The following is a 23,584-nucleotide window of genomic DNA, read 5'->3' on the forward strand; positions in this document are numbered from 1 at the left end:
GGAGAAGCAGGGGCAGTCCTTTGGAGATTCATTACTCCTCACGTCCCAGACAACAGGCCAATAGTGAATATAATCACTGCTCCCTTAAAAATAAAATAAACCAAAAAAAAAAAGACAGAGGCATGGCCCTGAGCACTGAGCACAGGTGCCTCTCAACATGGGCTGCTTTCAAAGCACGGCTGTGCTCACAGCGAGCTGGGCAGAACTAGCTCGTTAAGCAACATTTCTCATTTGGAGCTGAAGCCAGGACACCCCACGCCAGGCAGCGTGCTGGGCATGGGTACGCGGGGAAAGGTGGCCAGCTGCAAGGAAAGCGCCGGTACCTGGCTGTGAGAGGCACGCCAACACCTCCTGGCCAACACCATCCACGCCCACCACCAGCGCCAGCTCGTATCGCCCCACCGTGTTGGAACACAGGGTGACCTGGTAGAGGAGAAGAGCGTCAGATACTTAATCACTGCCAGAAGCCATCAGCCACGCATGGTGTCCTCTGGCTCTCACCCACGGTCAGGAAAGGGAGCGATATTTTGCCTTAGTTCTCCTGCTGGTCCACGTGTAGACCACTGTCTTTCCGAGTAACAAAACTCTTCTGGCGATATCCGATTTATTAAGTACGCCTTGCATACCAGGGCATATGTAAGCTAAATTAAAGCACAATTCATGTTCTACTTGCCACTGGGACCAATTTTTACTCTCGACTACAACAGCATAAATCCAGAGGAAATCTGTTGACTTTCACAGAATGAGTCCAGCTTTACAGTGGGAAGCCGAGGGCAAAACGTGGCCCAGCAGCAGCTGTGCAGCTCATGGCTGCTGGAGCTTTTCCAGTCCTCGCTGCAGTGGATGCAACCATTCTGCTCCACACGAGAGGAAAGATAAGACCGGGAAGAATAGCAAACTGCTTTATGCAATGACATCTTTCTTTTAACAGTCACCTTCTGTCCCCATCCTTCCTCGGCCCACTTTAAATCAAATTGCTCTAAGCAGCTCAGACACACACGCATGGCTTCTGTGCTTGACCGTAGGGTACACGATCCTTGGCTTACAACTTTGGAAACAAAACGGTGCTCCGCCCCAGAGTACCCCAGCTCACAAAAACCTAACACGAACACCGATCTCTTACTTGCGTTATGCCCAAAGCCAGCAGCACTACAGCCCTCCTGCGCACCAGTGAAGCTTCAGCTCCACCTGCTGAAGCACGTATGGCCGGGCTCGTGCCATACCTGGATACCCAGGGCTCCTTGGGAGCGGATGGTCCCCTTGCAGGGCATTATGGTGAATTCAGTTGGCTTGATGTGATGTTGGGCTCCCTTTCTCCAGGACGGGCAAGTGTTGTCTGATATCTGAGCAAAACTGGTGACGCTGCGCTGTCCTGAGCCTTCGCCAGGGATGCGAAGGTTGAAAGTCATGGGAACCAAGGAGGTGTTAGTGAGGCGACACGGCAGGGTGCGAGGAAAGCCTGGGAAGGTGAGACAAATATCAGTCAAGTCCCCGGCTATCCCGTGATTCCTGGTGTGACTCTCCTGTTAGGATAGACCGGTGCTTGTTGTTTATCTCTTTTCAGTGTGAATGAGAGGTAATGGAGAAGCTCAGGGAGGAGTGAGTTGTGACTGAAGTTGCTTTTTCCATGGATGGCACAGCTTGCTTCCTTGGCAATGGGCAGTGCCGTTGGTGCTGAAGAGCTGTCTCTACCTGTGAGGAGCTCTCTCACCTGCCCCCAAACCAGCCCCAACTCTTTCTCACTGATCAGTGTGCACCCAGACAGAGCATTTATTCTGAAAATTCAGTCTGTAAAATCCCCCATTAACTCCATGAACATTCCCCCAGTTTTCAATATATGAAAGTAGGGCATTGTCATGTAAGGAAAAGAAAGGATGAGACCGGGCACTACAACATGATGCATTGCACTCTAATGCAGTTTCTCTAGGCAGGACCCTTAAGGCATCTCCTGTTTCTGGGCAACCAGACTGAGCACATGACAACTCGGCCCACCTCACTGCAGGCAAACCTGATGCTTCCTTAGAAATGAGCAGGAACTGTGTCTCACCTTACCTAACACACGGGGACATCACATCCACACTGCCTTTGATTACTGCCCACAAAGCCTGACATCACTTCAGCTCTGACACTTGCTTTCCACAACGGAAAACCAGTGGTACAACCACACTGGGTGAGGGGGTGGCTGTTCTGCAGAGGCAGGACACCAGCCCGCAGCTTGGTCTGGAGCGGACACCAGCTCTGCCAGAAGACACCTCCCATGCCCTGCTTACCAAGTGCTATTTGAATAAAGACAGGGAGGAAAACCACCTGCAGACACAGCAGATAGTTCCTCTGTGCCCAGCAGCAGTGACCATTGCCCACCGCCAGCAATTACTCCGGCAGGGAGGCGGGGGTGGGGCACAGAAAGGACATGCACCGACTGACCCACTGCACAGCCCCAAATGGGACCGAAGTCACCAGATGCAGACAACAGCCAGCAGCACAGTGACAAGGAGCAAAAATACAATAGCTGCCTTCAGCTGAAAAGGCCTTGTTAATGAAATCAGATTAAAGTAGGATGAACCTCCTATTACACAACCGCATTTCTGCCGGTGCGTTTCTTGTGGGTCTATTTATTCAAAAGGAAGCAGAGAAGTGGCCGAGTGGTGATGCAGGGAGAGGGGGAAGTGGCTCAGGGAAAGTATTGAGATTTCCTAGAAAGTCCACGAACCGCATGAAACCACAGAGGCATCCTGGGCACAGAATGATCATGGCCCTTCAATCAATCCCCAATTGATTTCACATGTAAACTTTAGATCATCTCAGTACAAAGCCTTTTCTCTGAGACTCGAGATGGAGAATCAGAATCTGCATTTCAGTGGAGATGCTCTGGGTGCTCAGCCACCGGCTCCGTCAGTGGAGCAGTGCTTCGGCTGGGGAAGGAGAAGGAGCCCACATCTCTGGAGACATCACTGCCCAAACCAATGCCGAGCTACTGCCTGGGCTTATTACCGGGCAGGTGATAACGAGGAGCCCTCACAGCACAAATTAACAGCTCACACTAAAGGTCAAGTGGGTAAGTGGTGTCCTCGCCTTGCAACAGGAACGTTCACCCTGAGCAGCCACAGGCTAGCGTGTGGCTCCAACTCCCTTCTCCTGCAGCCCCATCCCCTGGGCCCTTCTGGGACAAGGGCTTTCACCATCATTCTGCCGCCAAGGATTGGGAGGTTGGGGCTGAGCAGGCTCTGAGGGCACCAGGAAAATACTGACTTTCTATTCCTTTGGTCCTGTTTGATCTCACGGCAGCAAAATACCACCTGAGCAAGCGGCAGCCCTGGTTCTAACACCCTGAAGGCTGCTGTGGAGGAACACAAGTGACAGACGCTCCCAAAGCGCTTCATTTCAGTAAGGCACAGACCTCCCCACCAGCGGTCCAAGCCCAGGGCACACTCACCAAAGGAGACGTCGCCGAATGGAGGGAAGGTACATGGAAAGGGAAAGTCGGTCCGATGACACAGCCCCTGTAAGGACAAAGGCAGAGGAGGAACTGGCTTGGTTAAAAAGAACTGCAAAGTGTTCGGCTTTCGTTACCACCGGGACGGATAGAAGCTGGTCTCAGCAGCACGGTGGGTTTCAAATCAACCCGTCACCCCTGCGCTCGGCACAGCATCCCTGTGCACAGGGGCAGCCAAAGCAACGTGGTCAGCAGGTGGCAGCTGCTGAGGTGGCTCAGGGCACCAGGGCAGGCAGGGTACACCCCCAGGTTGCTGCTGGCCCAGTGAAGGACCCTGAACAAGTGATGGCTCTGTGCCTCAGTTTCCCCACCTGTCATGTGACGGGCAGAGCTGTCCATGCAGAAGCAGGTTCATTGTAACTAGCCCTCTCAGCCACAGGTTCCCTGCTTTGGTATCTCTTTGCTGGAACTGGCCTTTCCACGGGCTAGATGGACATCTTCCTCAGACCTTATTCCACACTACCATTATGCGTGCAGGATTTTGAGGCACGAATCCACAGGAGCCCCAGACATCTACTGAGAAACGCAGCACAAGTTCTACACAGTGGATGGTGGAATCTTGGAGGAAAGTATCAGCTTGTCACCAGTGCACCGGCTGACACATCCAAGAGCAAGACTATTTGCACCACCAAACATGAGTGTCCTGAAGCCACCACACCAGCCCGCCCATCCCTAAATTCAGAGATGTTCCAAACTCCCAAACTCACCAACATCCACTGAAATCAGCACTTGAAGCTGCACAACATTCATTCATTTCATGGTTGATGCCAATCAATGCCAGCTCTGCCTCTTGGTGAAAAAAACAAATACAGATCAAGGAGCACAGTGACCCGTGCCTCCTAGTTTTATTCACAGGACTGCCACCGGGTCTCTCGTACACATGAACAGACCCCAGCCTCCCGCAGGAGGGACCTGCACTCACCCGTGGTGTCCCAGTTCCAGCATCCCTTTCTAAAGAGCAAAAGAACAAGCGTTCAGGACCTCGTCAGGTCTGTTTCCAAGCAAAGAGTGATCACCTATGGTTTGGGCATCTTCTGACTGCACAATCAAAAAGCACTCAAAATCTGACTTTCAGGAGTTTCAATCCCATGCTAATTCTCGATTCCTGGAGCTGAATCCGTTCCTGAGAACAAGTTAGGTAGCAAATCCCTTCTGGCAATGAGGTTCCCTCTCCAAGGACCTCACGTAATCAGACTTAACCTGCCAAGCCCCAGCATCCTACTCTGGATGGAGCAAAGGGAGCAGACATGCTTTCCGTAATAGCACTTGCCAAAAGACAACAGAAAACTGCCTCCAAACCAGCCACAACTGGGTCTCACACTGGGAAACTGCCAAGGGTGAGCCTTGCAGCGAGGGGGGAAATAACTGCCGTTTCTGTTGAGCACACAGGAGCTGTGCTCAAGGAAGTCAGACCTGAAGGACTGCCCAGAGGGCTCGGCCAAGCAGCCAGCCCAGAGCCCTGTGCGCTACAGCCGGTAACAGTGCAGCTTGCAAGAGAACGGGGGAAGAGGGCAGTCTTTATGGCAACAGCCACATCTTCCAATAGTGCTTCTGAAGGGAGATCGGGGTCCTCGCAGAACAGGAAGGAGCACAAGGTAGGAGAGGAACCACCTGCACTCCCACCGCTGTTCCTTCCTCTGCAGCCCCATGTCCCACCAGCCAGCTCATCTCCACTCAAAAGAACTGGGAGTTTTTCCCTCCCTGGAGAACTAAATCCAGTGCACAACCCCCCCTGAAGAGGGAGGCTCGGCTTGCCCCGGTGGGTGGGCATCTCAAAAGCATTTGAAACAAACAGCTTGAGTTGTGGGGCTGGAGAATGAGAGATAAGGGCTGGACAGGGGTCCTTGGAACAAAGGCAAGACAGAAAGCAAGGAGGCAGATGCCATCTCGAGGAGAGGAGTCTGCAGTGGGAATTACTGTGGAGGCACCCCCCAGGCTCCTGTAACCCTCCTCACCTGACGGTCAAGGTCACGGGCTCAGGGGACCCATCCACACTGAACCGGAATCCTTCTGTGAACTGCCCCAGGGCGGTGGAACTGAAGGAGATCTGGATGACTTGGAGGACATCTGGTAAAACGATGCCCTCCTGGGGGAGAAAGGAGAAGCAGGAGCCCAGAGCGGTCGCTGGAAGGACCAACTTGGAGGGGGCATCAATGACTCCTTTGTTAAACAGGATCACCTGCAGCAGCAAGAAAGCAAAATGGAAATACATGAGGAATCTTCTTTCCTTACAGAAGGCTGACTTGTTTTCTAATTAAACTTCTACAAAAGGCAGAAGATGCTGTGTGCTGCTGCTTGGCTGAAGCCAAAGAAAACACAACAGGACAGTTTCTGCCTTTGGGTTTTTGCATGCAAAAAACCCCAGTGATAACTTCACATAAACAGAGTCACTCTGGGTTTATTCCACTGACACAGAGCAGTCCGCTTGGACTTGCAGGGCTGAGGATGTGCTCAGCATCACCAAGGCGATGCAGACCTGCCCCAAAGAGCAGCAAAGGGCGGTCGCAGCATTACAGCGAATCGTCACCTAACTGCTCCCGCTCCAGATGAGCCCAGTCCTGCCAAGGGCAAAACACATTCAGCTCCCGTTACAGCCAGCAAGTTTACTGGATGTAGAAAATACCTTGGGACAGCCCCATAACCAGCTTCAGCAGCACTCCCCGACTCTGCTAGGGTACGTCAGTGAGGCGCATTTTGTTCTTTTCTTTGATCTGAGAGTCTCTTTGTCTTTGCTCAACCAGACATGTCAAGAAAGGATGAGAGTGAGGGGCATAGCAGCTCCACCTGCTCTAAAGAATCTCTTTCATAAATATTCACAGCCATCATCTACTAATTTACCATTATTTACTGTTCCAACAAGCTACACAATCCTGCAGCATTTGCTGAGATTCAGCAAGAAATGCCCACACCTGCCTGTGAGTATCAGCACACTGGTGGTCACCAAACCTACCCAAAGCAAAGCTCTACAGTTTCCGAAGGCTGCAGGTGAAATCCGGCCATTTCTGTGGACTTATCTACCTGCTTGGCAGTTATTTTCCCTAAGTTTTGTCCTCGCAAAACCTGTCAGAAAAACTGAGACAGAAGCAGAGGTACAGCCCTTATTTTTTTAATTTTGCAGCTGCTGTTGAAAACATTCCTGTATTCAAATTCTGCACTGGTAACTTGGAAACTACTCATATGTTTTACACCTTAATTACAAATTGCACTTAGGGATCCTACACTGAAGTTTACCTCCAGTCTGGCTACTTAATACAGCACTTGGAGTATCATCTACTTATTCACATTTTCTCCAGTAATGAAACCAACACATTGATATATATAGAATCAATAAAGAATCAGCATTAAAAAATGCATACATACAGTGCACAATATTTTGGCAAGAAAACACCTTAACGTGTCCTTCCCTGCAACAGTCAAGCTTTTGAAAGTGTCTGGCACCATGTACTGCCTCATTTTCTACCGCCTCCAGTTGCTGTATCTTGGGGGTTTTTTTGGTTGGTTTTTTTTTGAGAAAACTTGCCACCATCGGCGGGGGGAGGCAAATACCCAGAAAGCTCCTTTGCTTCATTTCCAGAACTGCCCTGCTCTGTTCATAGAGCCAGAGGGGCACCAGGTCTGAAGGGTGGCAGGAGGCTGCTCAGCAGGGACAGCGCTCCCGGTGCCTGCGCGGGCAGCTCTGCGCGGGGAGGCTGCCCGGCTTCCCTCCGGCGCCAGGAGCCAGCAAGTTGCGCTTCACTGAAAGGTGTTTGCAACGGACTCGAGTCGGAACACAACACCTTTGTTCCAGCTGCTTTTTAACCGCCAGGGTACCAGGGCGCAGTGCATCTAGGGCTGAAACAAAAGCCTCTGGATCCTGACCTTTTTGACCCGGTGTTGCTATCATGTGTCAAGGGCTGGATTTTCTGCATGAAGCCTCCCAGCTGGTCTCAAAGGGAGGTTGCCAAAACGCAGGGATCGGGGCTTTGTGGACAACATACACACCTTTCAGACCCCATCAAAACTATCCAGATTCTGCAAAAACTCCCACATTTAACTTACATCAAATAATGCGTGCACATAACTGCCTGTGTTGCCAGAAATCCAGCAGGTGCACAAAGCTCACTGCTGCCCCAGGGGCCATCAGGATCCACCCCAACCCCAGCAAGCCCCACTGCTCACCTCGTAGCTGGGGGCTGATGCAACAAAAACCTTCCCGATGTCCAGCTGGTCAAAGCTGAAGCGCAGCTGGGGCCCTATGCCGCTCCCTTTGATGCGCAGGGGCAGCCTGGTCTCACGGCCTGGGGAGAGGTTGCCATGTCAGTACAGAATTCCTTCGGTTCGCCTGGATTTTCCAGGCAGCCTCAGAGCCAGTCCCTGACTCCGGGCTGGGTGGCACCAGCACTAGATGCTCCGCGAGAAGATACGGGACCCTTCTCTTCCCTCAGCACATCAACTTTGCGGCTGGTTTCTAACTTCTGACGGAGCCCTTGGGCTGGTTTGTAACTTAGCGATCAGTTTGCACCCTCAGAAAGTGATGCTGCATATAAAACATGATTTCTGAATTCCTTCCCATGCACTTAAACGAGCTTTGAAATCCATTCAGAGAAGGCACAAAGCTCACAAAACAGAGCCGGAGAGAAAAATCTGCTGTCTGTATCGCTGCAATCGGAGACGACCGCACAGGAGCTGAGAAGTATGAGCCCAAGCAAGGCAGAGCAGCCTGCTGACAGCGATACCCCAGCAGCCTGCTGACAGCGACACGCGCACCCGAGCGCTGCCTCAAGCAGGCAGAGCATCTCAGCCACCACCTGCGCCTAACGTAGGGCTCCGTACCGGGGTGCTCCAGGGCTCACCGCCTGCAGCAGCGCCTTGTTAAGACGGGGCTTTACGGTCTCCAGAGAGCAGCACTCACCTGTTCCCACCATCAAACCAAGAGCTCAGCTTTGTAAAGACGCCCCACCTGAAGCATACTGAGCAGTTACGGAAAACCAGCCTCCTCGCTACTGAAACCAGATAAGCTCTAAGTGTACTGCTAACACACATATCCCTTGCTGCAAAGGCAACTGAGACCACAAGGCTTACAGCTGAACTCCAGGATGCTGAGTTTCTTCCTTAAGTCTGCTAAGATGGCATAGTGCGGGATCTTTCAGTCTGAAGCCTTTCTTGAACCACTGGAGCAGCCTAAAGTGCCTGAATTCTAGCTCAGATTTTGGCTTAGGTCCCCCTGCTGTTATAGATTTGCTAATAAGTTAAGATTGATTGACTTTATTTGATTGATTATTTGATTTTATAAAATCAATCATGTAATAGAAATATAAGAGGATAAGAAAATATATTTTAATGAAACTTACAGTTATAGTAAAAAGCGGCTATAGAAAATCCTCTGTACAGCCCCGTACCAAGGCCGGAGGAATTGGTCAGAATCACCTAGTAGGAATGTTTAGAACTTAGATAACAGACTTAAGATTTGAGATGATTGTTTATATGTAACCTAGGAGGATGTACTAAAATGTCAAAATGAGATTTTATGTGAACTGGGAAGAGTTGAGTGAAGCAACCCATAGTTGCCGGCCAAGAAACAGTTACCTCAAGTGGCAGGTAATTCCGGCAGGGGGAGATCGAGACCACCGACTCACATACCACCTACCCAAATCGTACCCCAGACCCATTTCCGGACCTTTCTAACCTTTACTGCGCAGAATCGGGTACGAGAGGAGAGTATGTTAATGATTTATGGGAAATCTTACGATTATGCATGGATATTTAATGAATATGTATGAATGAGTTCTATACAAGGTGTATGATTTTGAACCATGGTGTGCGTCGATCGTGAGGGGACTCACTCACGCACCCGGCCGTCCATAAAGAAATGTCTGCTTATCTACATCACATTGGTGTCGGTAAGTTCTTCATTCCGAGATTTCGGTAACAGTTTTGGCGACCCAGATGGGACCTCGCTGAAGGAGACCGGAGGAGTCGGGGACCTGATCGGTTCCAGCCGGCACCGAGGATTTCTCGGGGATACCCATCGATCCCCGATCCGTAAGGCTCTTCGCGACGTTCCCTGGATTTTGGTAAGACACTTCTTCTTGTAATTGTAGTAAGTGGGTAGGAGTCCCACTATAATAAGTGTATGGTAAGGAGTGGGTTGGAGACCCACCAGTGGGTTTGAGTCTCACTGAGTAAGTCTGCCTGTCAGACGCGGTGAGAGCTGCGCAGGGTTGGACTATAAGGATCCTTGTGGAAGAGGAAGCCTAGGCGCCTGCCCATAAGACATAAGCGAAAGCTATTGCAGGGTTGGACAAAAGTGGAAACAAGAGAACCTACATGCTCTAGTGTTCTCTAAGGTAGTGCCTCTAACAAGAAGTTAGGAGGGGTTTTTCTTCTGATACAGAATTGTTTATTGTGTCTGTGTATCGAGAAGAAAATTAAGAAGTGTATAATATTGTGTTTTATGTCTTTGTTTAAAGTAACAATTGTGGAAAAGTGTGAGTGTGGCTGTAAGGGTGAGACGTGCAATTAAGCACGAAAGCGAGTGTGCAGCGTGGATCCGCGGATCGGGGAGACAGAGTTGAATAATTGTGTATTGTACTGTGAGTGATTATACCATGGCATCTAAGTTAACTCGGTTGTTTAAAAGTAAAAGCATGCGTAATCTTGCTGTAAATGATAAAATCCCGAAAAATTCTCCATTGGGATGTTCATTGGCACATTGGGGAGATTTATATGAGGATTTGCCAAAAAGCCAGATGATTGAGTATTGTAATAATTGGTGGCCTCTGTATACATTGGAAAATCAGGAAAAGTGGCCCATAAATGGAACACTGAATTATAATACTATTCTGCAGTTAATGTTATACTGTAAAAGGGAAGGGAAATGGAGTGAAATGCCATATGTGGATTTGTTCTTTTACCTGAGACAGAGAAAAGACTGGCAGGATGAATGCAAGTTAACTGATGGAGATAATTTTGTGATGGCTGTAACTGCTGATAACAAGAAAGTAAAAAGGTGTTGCTCAACTTGTGAGATCGGGAAAGGTTGTTTAAAGAAAAAGATTGTCACTGAGAGTGATGATGGACCAGAATTAGATATATCCCCTCTTAGGAGAGAAAGGAATCAGGGTCGAGAATCTAGGGCACGAGAACAGGCGATTGAACCGGATAGCAGTGGAACAGGAGATGTGGAAGAGAGATTATCGGAGATTGTAATTCATACTCCTGTTTCACGGAGAACTCGGCAACAGACACAGACTATAGCTCCCCTGCGACAGGGAGTTGGTAGTGATGGACCGGTCTATGTGAAAGTACCTTTTACAGCTATGGATTTGATGACTTGGAAGCAGGCAGCAGGAAATTATAGAGAAGATCCTGAAAAAGTGGGCAAGGTGGCAGATACTATAACTAGAACACAGAATCCAGACTGGAATGATTTACAGGTGATCCTGGATAATGTGTTAGATGATACAGAGAAGCAAACGGTATTAAAAGCTGGTAAAGCTCAGGCAGAGTTGGATGTGATGAGTGGAATTACAGGTGGAACAATAGAACAGAATTTTCCATCTGGGGATCCGCAGTGGGATCCAAATAATGTAACACATAGAGAAAGACTGAGACGGTATCAGAAATGGGTTTTATATGGGATTAGACATGCCATGCCTAAATCTCTGAATTGGTCTAAATTATATGAAGTAAGACAAGATAAAAATGAATCTCCCTCAGCATTTTGGGAACGATTAAAGGAAGCTGCCAGAAAACATACTGATTTGAGAGTGGAAACAGAGGCAGCACAAATGCAACTGGCTTTGATTTTTATGGGGCAATCGGCACCAGATATAAGGAAAAAACTCCAGAAACTGGAGGGAGAGAATTCAAGGAGTTTGAATACAATGCTGGAAGTCGCATGGAGGGTATATAACAACAGAGAAAGAGAAGAAAGAAAATCAAGGAGAACAGATTTATTGGCAGTAATGACAGGAACGGTAGACAGAGGAAGGGGCAGAGGAAGAGGACGAGGATTTAATGGGAGGGGAGGTTGTATGCACTGTGGCCATCGGAAATTTAATACCCCCTTAGGAGTAAATCAGTGTGCTTTGTGTAGAGAGGAAGGACATTGGAAAAAGGATTGCCCTAGAAACAAGAGTGTTTCTCACGACCTTGCCAAGATAATGATTTTAGACGACTGAAGGGGACCGGAGGGGAACCCAGCTGAACCTCTGGTTAAAATTTAGCTGGGAGATAAAGAAGTTAAATTTTTAGTAGATACAGGAGCGACATTTTCGGTATTAAATACATGTAAAGGAAAAATAGGAACAAAACCAGCCAATATAATAGGAGCAACAGGGAAAGAAGAGAACCAGGCCATTCCTACAACACCTAGATTTGAAATTTGGAAATAAGATAATTACACATGAATTTTTGTATGTACCAGAATGTCCGATACCCTTGTTAGGAAGAGATTTGTTGTCTAAATTAAATGCACAAATTGTTTTTGATGAAGGAGAACTTTTCTTGAAAATACCCGAGTCAAAAACGGGAGAAATCTTGATGATACACGAAAGAGTAAAGGAACAAGAAATTCCACCGGAGGTGGATTTGGCAGTGATCCCTACTGTATGGGAAACAGATATTCCTGGTAAATCGAAACTAGCAGAGCCTGTTAAAATAGATTTGAAGGAAGGCGCAGGAACAGTGAGAATTAAACAATATCCAATCAAACCGGAAGTGAGACAGGAATTGAAGAAATTGAGTGATAAATTTTTGGAGTATAACATTTTGGAAGAATGTGAATCTGAGTATAAGACTCCTATTTTACCAGTCAGAAAACCCTCGGGTGAATATAGGCTGGTACAAGACTTGAGAGCAGTAAATCAACTAGTTAAGGACATTTATCCTGTAGTAGCAAACCCTTATACACTGTTAACAGCATTAAGGGACATTTATCAATGGTTTACAGTGCTTGATTTAAAAGATGCTTTCTTTTGTATACCTTTGGAAAAAGAAAGCAGAAAACTGTTTGCTTTTGAATGGGAAAATCCTCAAACCGGGCGAAAGATGCAGTTGACATGGACTAGATTACCCCAAGGATTTAAAAACAGTCCAACTATCTTTGGAAATCAATTAGCAAAGGAACTTGAAATGTGGAAACAGGATAAATCAAGAGCTGGGCATTTACTTTTACAATATGTGGATGACATACTGATTGCTACAGAAGAAAGACTTACCTGTATACAGGTGACTATCGACCTCTTGAATTTCCTGGGACTAAATGGATACAAAGTGTCCAGGAAGAAAGCCCAGACAGCCTGCCAGACTGTGATATATCTGGGCTTTGAGATTTCAAAAGGACAACGACAATTAGGAAAAGATCGCAAAGAAGCTATTTGTGGTATACCTGAGCCGAGAAATATTCATGAACTCAGAGCATTTTTGGGAATGAGAGGGTGGTGTCACCTTTGGATCATGAACTATGGGCTAATAGCTAAACCCCTGTACGAGGCCCAAAAGAACCCTCCCTTTGCATGGGGCCCACAACAACAAAAGGCTTTTGTAGAGTTAAAACGTGCCTTAATGTCTGCACCTGCCTTGGGACTGCCGGATCTAACCAAAGATTTCCAGTTGTTTGTTCATGAAAGGCAACACCTTGCACTGGGCGTGTTAACCCAGAGGACAGGAAGCTGGAAACGACCAGTCGGATATTTCTCTAAACAACTGGACACAGTGAGTAGAGGGTGGCCAAACTGCCTTTGAGCAGTGGCAGCAACAGTGATGCTCATACAAGAAGCTCGGAAATTGACTTTGGGAAGAACAATAACAGTCTATGTCCCACACATGGTGATAACTGTCCTAGAACAGAAGGGGGGACACTGGCTGTCTCCCAGCCAAATGATGAAGTACCAGGTGGTATTGACTGAACAGGATGATGTGATTCTAAAGACAACTAACCTGGTAAATCCTGCAGTATTTTTAAGTTCCATACAGGAAGAAGGACGACTGGAGCATGATTGCTTGGCTGCCATCGAGTATGTTTATTCCAGTCGTGAAGATCTGAAGGATGTACCACTGGAGCGACCAGACTGGGAACTGTATAGTGATGGAAGCAGCTTCATGGAACAAGGAGTCCGATACGCCGGATATGCGGTAACAACAGAGACTACAGTTATAGAAGCAGGAGCATTGGCGAGTACCATATCAGCCCAAAAGGCGGAACTCATCGCTTTAATTCGAGCCTTAGAGATAAGCAAAGACAAGAAAGTAAATATCTGGACTGATTCAAAATATGCCTTTGGGGTAGTGCATGTCCATGGAGCTTTGTGGAAAGAGAGGGGGTTATTGTCCTCTCAAGGATCAAACATTAAGCATCAAACAGAAATTTTATGATTATTGCAAGCAGTTCAAAAGCCAGATCAAGTAGCAATCATGCACTGTAAGGCACACCAGATTGGGAATACAAAAATAATAGCTGGGAATAATTTAGCTGATAGAACAGCAAAAAAGGTAGCAAAGAAACAAGCATTGCAAATGGCAATAATTCCTTCTAAAACAGTAACCCTTCCTAGGGAAAACCCGAGATATTCAGAGGAAGATGACAAATTGAGTCCGTTATTAAATGCTAAGAAAAACTTAGCGGGATGGTGGGTAACTCCTAATGGACAGGTAGTAATTCCACCTCTTGTGATGAGAGAGAGAATTCAAACGAGACATCAGGAATGTCACTGGGGAGCAGAAGCCTTAGTAACATCTTTACGAAAACAAGTAATATCAGTTAAGATGTTGGGAATAGCTAAAATGGTAACTGCAAAGTGTGAAGTATGTTTGAAAAATAATCCAATGATTAAGAAAAAGGTTCAAATGGGTAGACTGAAATCTGGTGTAGAACCTGGAGATGATTGGCAAGTAGATTTTTCAGAGCTACCCAGACAAAATGGGTACCGGTACATCCTGGTAGGGGTTGATACTTTTACAGGATGGCCAGAAGCCCTTCCCTGTCGCACTACACAAGCAAAAGAAGTGGTGAAGTGGTTATTACAAGAAATAATTCCGAGATTTGGAGTTCCTATTGGAATTTCTTCTGACAGAGGTCCACACTTTGTTGCTGAAGTAGTCCAAAGTGTTAGCAAAGTATTGGGTATTAATTGTGACCTACATTTATCTTGGAGACCCCAATCTAGTGGGAAAGTGGAAAGGATGAATCAAACTTTGAAACCACAAATAAGTAAAATTTGTCAAGAAACCAGTCTAAAGTGGCCTCAGGCGCTTCCATTGGCATTATTACGTATCAGGGTACAGCCAAAGAGTGGAACCTCACTCAGTCCTTATGAATTATTATATGGAAAACCATATGAGTCTCCAGAACCAAATCCAAACGTACATGTAAAAGGAAAGCAGGATGTATATAACTATTTGCTTTCTCTAGGAAAAACTCCGGCTGCAATTCGGAGTGCAGTAATTTGGAATAGACCTTTATCCCTGGAAAATTCAGTGCATGATTTCCAACCAGGAGATTATGTCTATGTGAAGACCTGGACCTCTGAACCTTTACAGGAACGTTGGAAAGCACCTTTCCAAGTACTGTTAACCACTTTTACGGCTATCAAGATAGCAGAATCGGATGCTTGGATCCATTATACTCGAGTGAAGAAAGCACCTATTCCATGGAAGATTATCAACCGTGACCCAAAGACTTTAAATTTGACTTTGAAAAATGTCTAATTTTTCATATCAGGTTATGATCGTTCTTTGGATTCCATTTGGGTTGGTAGTGTTGGCAGGATCATGGGCTGACTTGGTGGACAGGAATGAAAGACAAATAGAGACAGAACAAGTGATTGAAATTCCCAAACAAACGGCTGAGGAAAATTTGATGGTAGGATTGATTAAAGGATTTGCCAATTTACAAAATGTTATGCAGATCACTGCTTGTTTACCAATACCGAGGGCAGTAGGTGAATCTATTCCATGGGGAATCTTAACCATGAATCTGACCAAATTAGAATATGAAAATGAGACAATGGATTGTAAACAAGAACCTAGGGAAACTTGGGAATTGCAAAAGGTTAAAGTTGGGGAAGAATCACCAGTATATTCAACCATTTGGGAATGTAAAGGATGATTTGTAGCTAAACCGGGATTATATGGAGATTTAGGGAACAAGGGATGGTGTTACTAGCCTAAAATGGCTACAACAAACACCAGTGTATGGATAACCGAGACAAAATGTGAGAAAAAGAATCGAACCCTACAGGAAAAGGAAATAGTTTGGGATTCGGTTTGGTCTATGACCTTATATTCCCATTTTCAGTATATGGCAAAAACTCCTTGGTGTTTTACCTGGGATGGAAAAGTGTTTTCAGTATTACCCTGGGTCAATGATAGATCAACTTCATTGGGAGAAAAGGAGAATAAAATAGTGCCATGGTGGAAATGTGAAAAAGTGTATGATTGTAGCAATGCAGACTTAATAATTCAAAGAATCCCTCCTTTGGCTGCCGCTTTAAAATATGGTTGTTTTTGTCGAGGTCTTAAGAATACTCTCAATCTATCTAGCGCCTATATACCCAGAAGAGGAATTATGTTTAGTTGTAGAAAATCTACTATTCAAAGTCCAGGACATTTAATTTGGGCATTGAGTGATGGAACCTGGACAACTCATCTACCATTAGATGGTAAAGTGAAACAAATAACGTTAGGCGTGCCAACATTGTGTCCGATTTGGAAGAAATCACCGTTTAGAGGATCTCTAGAAAATTTAGAACTGAAACGAACAAAGAGATCTGAGACAAATGATGGTACTTGGAATGAACCATCTACAGGAGTGAAAATTGGCTGGGCAATTGAATCACTTTTAAATCCTATAGCATCATATAGAAACAGAGCATGGCTTTATAAGTTAACTGGTCAAGTGGAAAAATTAGCAAACGTTACCAAAAAGGGGTTTAAGGAATTGAATATACAATTACAGGCGACCTCTAGAATGACTTTAAAAAATAGAATGGCACTAGATATGCTCCTACTTAAAGAACATGGAGTATGTGGATATCTCAAAGATAAACTGGACCACTGTTGCATCCCCATTTCAAATGTCACACAAGATGTGGAACATGATTTGGATTTATTAGATAAAATTGAAAAAGAAACAGAATCAATTCAAGAAGATATGTCAGAAGACTGGTTAGGGAAAATTTTTAACAAATTAGGAAGGAACTTGAGCTCTTGGATACAATCCCTAATCAAAACTTTGTTTCTGTTACTGATTGTCTTTTTGATGATCATGTTGGTATATGCATGTTTGAAGAAGCAGTTTACCAATAGAATTGCAATCAATCGTATGATCATGAGAGAAGTACCAACCAGTCCACCAAGGTATAGCCCACCACCAAAATATGTTGAAACAAATGATATGTAAATAATGTGAAAGTATTGAAATAAAGATTTTCAACACTTTCAAAGGGGGGAAATGTTATAGATTTGCTAATAAGTTAAGATTGATTGACTTTATTTGATTGATTATTTGATTTTATAAAATCAATCATGTAATAGAAATATAAGAGGATGGGGAAATGTTATAGATTTGCTAATAAGTTAAGATTGACTTTATTTGATTGATTATTTGATTTTATAAAATCAATCATGTAATAGAAATATAAGAGGATAAGAAAATATATTTTAATGAAACTTACAGTTATAGTAAAAAGCGGCTATAGAAAACCCTCTGTACAGCCCCGTACCAAGGCCGGAGGAATTGGTCAGAATCACCTAGTAGGAATGTTTAGAACTTAGATAACAGACTTAAGATTTGAGATGATTGTTTATATGTAACCTAGGAGGATGTACTAAAATGTCAAAATGAGAATTTATGTGAACTGGGAAGAGTCGAGTGAAGCAACCCATAGTTGCCGGCCAAGAAACAGTTACCTCAAGTGGCAGGTAATTCCGGCAGGGGGAGATTGAGACCACCGACTCACATACCACCTACCCAAATCGTACCCCAGACCCATTACTGGACCTTTCTAACCTTTACTGCGCAGAATCGGGTACGAGAGGAGAGTATGTTAATGATTTATGGGAAATCTTACGATTATGCATGGATATTTAATGAATATGTATGAATGAGTTCTATACAAGGTGTATGATTTTGAACCATGGTGTGCGTCGATCGTGAGGGGACTCACTCACGCACCCGGCCGTCCATAAAGAAATGTCTGCTTATCTACATCACATTGGTGTCGGTAAGTTCTTCATTCCGAGATTTCGGTAACACTGCCATCCCATTCTACTCTTGTACGGAAAGCGAGTAGCACAAGGAGCAGAAGATAGCCCCAGAAGTTGTACACAACCGTCACTGTGGCTTTTGTGCAAAACTATTCCTCTATCCTTTGAGCTCCTTTTGTGTGACACCCACCATTAACTAAAGCTTAGGGACTGAAAGTTGATTTCTTTTTTTATAAAAGTCTGCTGCTTAGTCATTCCGGAATGTCCAAACCAACTTCTTACTGCAAAGAGCAGCCCACGTGTGACTAGATCACAACTCGGAAAAAACCCTCCTGGAACAGCCTTTTCAGTGATCCCTGACTTTGGGCTTGCAACCGTGGCACGGGGATGTTTGATCACATCCAAAGCCAGAAAGGAAGAGCTAGGGAGCTTTTGCTGAATTCAGTGGTTTTTCAGTGGATCCAGCCGAAGCCCAGCTGACAGCAGAGATGAGTTACACTTCACAGCTCAGGCACGCATCAGAGGGCTGTGTACTTCTATTGCACAGACACCCGAAAAGAGGCAGTACTGGGTGCTCGCTGTTCAGAAGATTTTTCCATCTTGCATCACATGTGGCCTAATTTTCATTAAAAACTTGATGTTCTAAACCATCAAAGCTCTTAGGAAATGACAAAGATTTCCAAGGGACAAGTTTTGCCCATAATCATGGGTGAGGCATGCCCCACGGCCACTATCATCAAAAAAAATCAGTGGCCATTCTTTCCCTTCTGCAGCAGGCCCTCAGCCTCTCCTGGAAGGTCTGCGGAAGCTATCCTTTCTTCTGCCCCACCATTGATGCTGGAACTTTAGGAAACCCTGGGAGTTTTACGCTCTCTCCTTCCAGGTGAACCTCAGAGAGTGCTCTCCTGAAAGGAGGAGGAGCAGAGTAAAATACAGACCATTCAGGACAGCCGAGAGAAAAAGAAAGAAAAAAGAGAGTATGTCCCGCTCCTCGCTAGCAGCTGGGGCTTCCAGGAGCACCCAGCCGCTGGCCAAGGCCTGGGTACCCCGGGCTGGGACCGTGTGATGCTCCCACCACAGCATGTCCCAGAGCACATGGACCAGGGCATGGAGGGGCCGCAGCCTCCTTGTCCTCAGTCCCAAAGCCACACCTGGTTCTGTGGAGTGAGAATTCGGATCTCAGTCGGGTTAACACCTTGGCACATCATGGAGGGATTACAACTCGGCATTCAAAGAAACAGGGGTGTGGGTGGCCCAACAGCACAGAACTGTTTCCCAAGTCCCTAACTTCTGCTGCTTTCTGGCACTCATCTTTTTGCCCACGGAACGTCCCCAGGTTTTGAGGTTGGTTTTGAACGTGACTCTCATCCAACCACATCAACACAGAGATCCAGTTTTACACGATGTAGGACACGGCAAGTGAAGGAGGGATCAGCACTTAGGATTTTGCTTCTCCCTGCAAAAGCAGCTTAGAAATGGGTTTTGGAAGAAATCAGATGTAACCCAGTACATTTCCACATCCAGAAAAAAACAACAAAAAAAGAATTTTAGGTGATTGAGCCCCCCCACCACGTGCTTCCTTCCAGCACTCAAGAGCCATGGCTTTATTTGCATGAATAACTAAGAAAGTTCATTTTGAGCTTAAACAAAACAAATTTCAAACCACTTCTTAACCGCTGGCTTTGCAAGTTGCACAGTGCTGATGAGTTCTGTAAATCACCTGATCCAGAAGCGTTCGGCTAAGCAATTTATGGAGGCAACTGCAAAAACACACATGGAGGCCAGCCACTTCCCCGTGGGGCTCGAGATCCAACTGCAATTTCACAGTGCTGCACTAGGGCAAAGCTACTAAATATTCCCTGCAAGGGGCACACGCTGTCTGCAAATCATCCTCCAAAGGGATCTGTGACTGGCATGCAAATGCACGAGGAAGGCAGTCACACTGCTCAGAGTCGTCAAGAAGCAAAATTAATGACTCCCTAGTTAAAGATCACGGGTTTCTTCTTTAAACTCTTTTTGCACCCTGGGACAGTCTCCACCCTGACGATACAGCGGCTCAGCTCTGTTTTGTGAGGGATGGGGGGTAGGTGACCTCCTTGAGGTCCTCTCCCAAGGGGCCCATGGAAGAGTTCAGATCTCCTGAGGGACCACGAGGGTTTTTCCAGAGCAGGCTCCTCTTTCTAAACACCGATCGCTTGCCCAGCTCTGTTTCCTGTAACTCCCAGGTTGCATGTAAGTAATTTTCCTATTTCTCTGCCACAACAACAACAAAAGCTCTCCAGGCACAACCCCTGGAGATCCCTGCAGCAAAGTGATGGACAGCCCCACCACCACAGCAAAAATCCCAGGGCCAGGAGCACAGCGCTGAGCCAGGATTCCCTTGGGAGCAACTTTTTAAATCAACCCTTTCCTTCCACAGCTCTAACAACTGCAGCTGGCGGCCAGGAAGGCGGTTTGTTAACACGAGCCCTGGTTAATTACTGTAGGTGGCATCTGCCAAGTAAACCCTGCGCAATTACCGTATCAATAAAAAGCTGTTTCATGGCCTTTGTATCTGTCAGCTTGGAGCAGTAAGGAATGGCTCGAAGCAGCTGGGTTAGTGATCTCAGCACCCTCCAGAACGGGAGCCTGGCTGCTGGGGACCACGGGCCTCGCACCTCCTTCCTCTTAGATGGGGAAAACCAGAGCGTTCCCTGGATGGAAATCTGACAGGGACCTCCCACTCCTGAAAAACACCTCAAGCAGCACCACACGGACGGAGAGGAAGGACAAGGTAACCTGAACCACGGAGCTTGCTGCAGGCATTCCCTGCCCCGTGCCAGCACAGCAAGGCCATCACCTCTGTAAGGGCAAAGGCGGCGTAACTCGGTGGGTCAGTGATAACCGCTCCCAGAAAAAGACCTGACAGCACTTCTGTCAGCCGGGAGGAGCATAAAGCTTGTCTAGCAGGCTGCTCGCACTCTGACTTCTGGGGAGGGTGCTCACCCTGCTGAGGACAGCGAGCCCTGTAACACGCGACCCAGATGAAGCATAGGCTTGAGCCACGAGGTGACGATTCCCACGCAGGGACAGCAGCACACGTGTGGTACGTTCACAGACACCCTGCGCTCAGCAGGGCTCAGCCACTACGGTCTGGCAGCGCCTGGAGAGCGGGAGGTGACCCAGGGGCAGGGAGCACGTTTCACTCAGCTCCTACCGCCTCAGGAGCCCGATGGTGCATCCACGTAATAAAGGCTCATCCTGGAGGTCTATAGGGGCTTAGTGCTCGTCCACCAAAGCTCTTCTGCTGTGTACCTCTCTGCCTTTACAAACACCTTGCAGCACAACGAATGCATGGTATGAAAGCTCGCTGCTTTGGCTGCTCTGGGATCAGCGGTCGGAGCCAGGCGCGCTAAGCCCTGGCTCTGCACAGACCAGCTGGGAGCCACGGGGACAGCAGGAAGGTGCTGGCACTGCCCTGCTGACCACCGGCTCTTCCTAGGAATTCCGTGGGAACCAACTGGGCTGGAAGAGTATTTGTGCCTCGCCTTTGCTGTGGGTAGCAGGAGGAGGAGAAAGGAGCTGTACCTGAGATGTCGCAGCAGACTGTTGATACACTCTGGCTTCTCGGGGTTTGAAGATCACGTAAATTTCAACTGAAGAATTTGGCCAGACATCTCCCTCCTAAGACAGGAGACAACAAACCATTTACCTTCAAACGTTACATTTCTTGTTTTCAACCACAGCCCTGTAAGCCTTTATTTAGAGCATCAATGACGAGCAAGGAGCAAACAACACTTACAAAATGTGTAAGACTTTGGAAGCAGCTGTGAAAAAAATTAAGTCCCTTACCTTAACTAGCACCCGGTAAAGGCTTGCCTTTTTTTTTTTTTTTTTTTTAATTAGGGCTATAATAAAGGACCTAAACTGGCTGGCTTCGGCATATCAAGGATCTCTTCAGAAGTGCCAGCTGACCTAAAGAAAAGATACGGTTTCCTTCCAAACCTTCCCTTATATCCCTGTGTCACTACAGCCATGTGAACACGTCTTCTCAGATCAGAAGAGATTTAGCAAGTCAAATGGATTTTTCCATTCTTAGTTACAAAGACAGAAAGAAAGAAAACCATGCCTGCCTTCATCATTGCAGAAGAGATCCGTAAACCAGCTCACAAACAAAGGCAAGGTCCCGTCAGGGCTGGCTACCCCGGCCAGGGCTCACTGTCCAAGCCTCCCTCTGCTTGCAGGCAACAACTGGCAGAAGAGGAATATCAGGGCTTTGCAATCTGCTCCAGCTGCCTGCAGGTCTCCACAGGGGGTATGAGACATTGCCCATGACACAAAGCCCTAGTTGTCCTGGCCTCCTCCCGTTCCTGCATCACCGCTGCTGTCGGAAGCGGAACCGGAGCTGGGTCAGTGCCCACGTGGCATTTCTCTGACACTAGAATGTGATCCTGGCTCAAAATAACCCAAACCGAACACCAAAATGGTGAACTTCCGCTGCACAAAAAAAATCCAGCTTCAGCAAGAACCTGGGAGAACCCTGCAAGCGTAAATCTTCAAACAGCGAGGGAGTGGCGATGGGTCCCTGCAGGTGTTATTCCCAGCGGCCGAGGCCCCAGCGGGATGATTTGCCCAACACCACCGAGACCACGGTGATCGCTGCAGTGTTGCTGGCATCTCTCTGTACGCTGTATAACTCACCAGATGTCCTGCCATGCTCCAGGAAGCCAGTCAGTGGTGCAATAAGATCCTGGTAAGGGACATATCTCCCTACATCCAGGGTGCTGCTGGATCCCAAGGCACAGTCAGATGAGACTGCTCTAAGGCATCAGAGGAGACAAGCCTACGGACGAGCAACACAACCCATCCATTCATATGCACCCGCACAGCTCTCTGCAACAATCCTAACGCAGCATTATTGATGGAGCCTTGCACTCATATCCTCACTCCCAAGAAAACCTGCACCAGCAGTTAACAGACTCAAACCTCTTGAGCTTCTGACATGAAATCACCATTCTCCAGGATTCAACGTATTTGGACAGAAACTTCAGGCAGTACGGCCACAATCAGCTTCCCTGTATTGTCAGTGAAGCTGCACGCCAGACTGTTTGACTCAAAGGGAGAGGGCAAGAAGAAATCATCAGTTACACATTATTCTACTATTCTGTGGCTAAAAAAAAATTGTGAAGGACATGACTGTTTTGGGAAACCTTTGCCATTTCTCCCTTCATTACTGCTGTATGTCAGACCATAAAACTGGAAAATATTGTGACCTATTTCTCCTGGGAAATGAAAATAGGCTGTTGGAAAGGTTCCTCACATTCCTGCTACCCCACGGGGAAGAAAGAATTGCTGGTTAAAAGGATACACTTCACTACTCACCCTTGCGGGCTACTGCTACATAGGCGTACCAGCCCTAGGACACGGCAGGAGCCAGCGGTCTGCCGCGGCTAGCATATTCTCCGTAAGATGGCAGTGGAGTCAGATCATGGAAAACTACCGTGGATGCTTGCCAGGGCAGAAATGCAACTATGCAGTGCTGTGAACACGATACTGCAACACTTCTGGCTTAATGTCAGCCTCAGGCAGGCTGCAGCTGGCAGGTGGCATAAAATACAGACGGTGGATGTATGATGATCCAGCACAAAAACTCCTGCTGTTGTGCCCTGGCTTTGCTACAGCATATGCCGACGTGATACCCGAGGGGACGGCACACCATGACTCACCGCTACAGAAGTGACCTCAATAAGGAGACCAACCATAAATAGATGCAGATCCTATTTCCCCTCCCTCAGCCCCTAAATAATGCGAATCTCCTCAACCTCCACCAGCCTGAAAAGGAAAAAGCTGGTCTTGGAAAGTGGGGCACCACCAACTGTCGGCCTGCTTTGTTTGGTGGAGGGAGAAGGTGATCCATGGAAAGGA

General features: G+C 47.0%; 1 pseudogene; it reads right to left on the minus strand.

Annotated features, from left to right (window-relative positions):
• LOC129736964 (hydrocephalus-inducing protein homolog) overlaps positions 1-23,584 on the minus strand; it is a 68,307-nt pseudogene that overhangs the window by 6,660 nt on the left and 38,063 nt on the right.

Source organism: Falco cherrug, chromosome 10 (assembly GCF_023634085.1).
Source record: "Falco cherrug isolate bFalChe1 chromosome 10, bFalChe1.pri, whole genome shotgun sequence".
NCBI lineage: Eukaryota > Metazoa > Chordata > Aves > Falconiformes > Falconidae > Falco > Falco cherrug.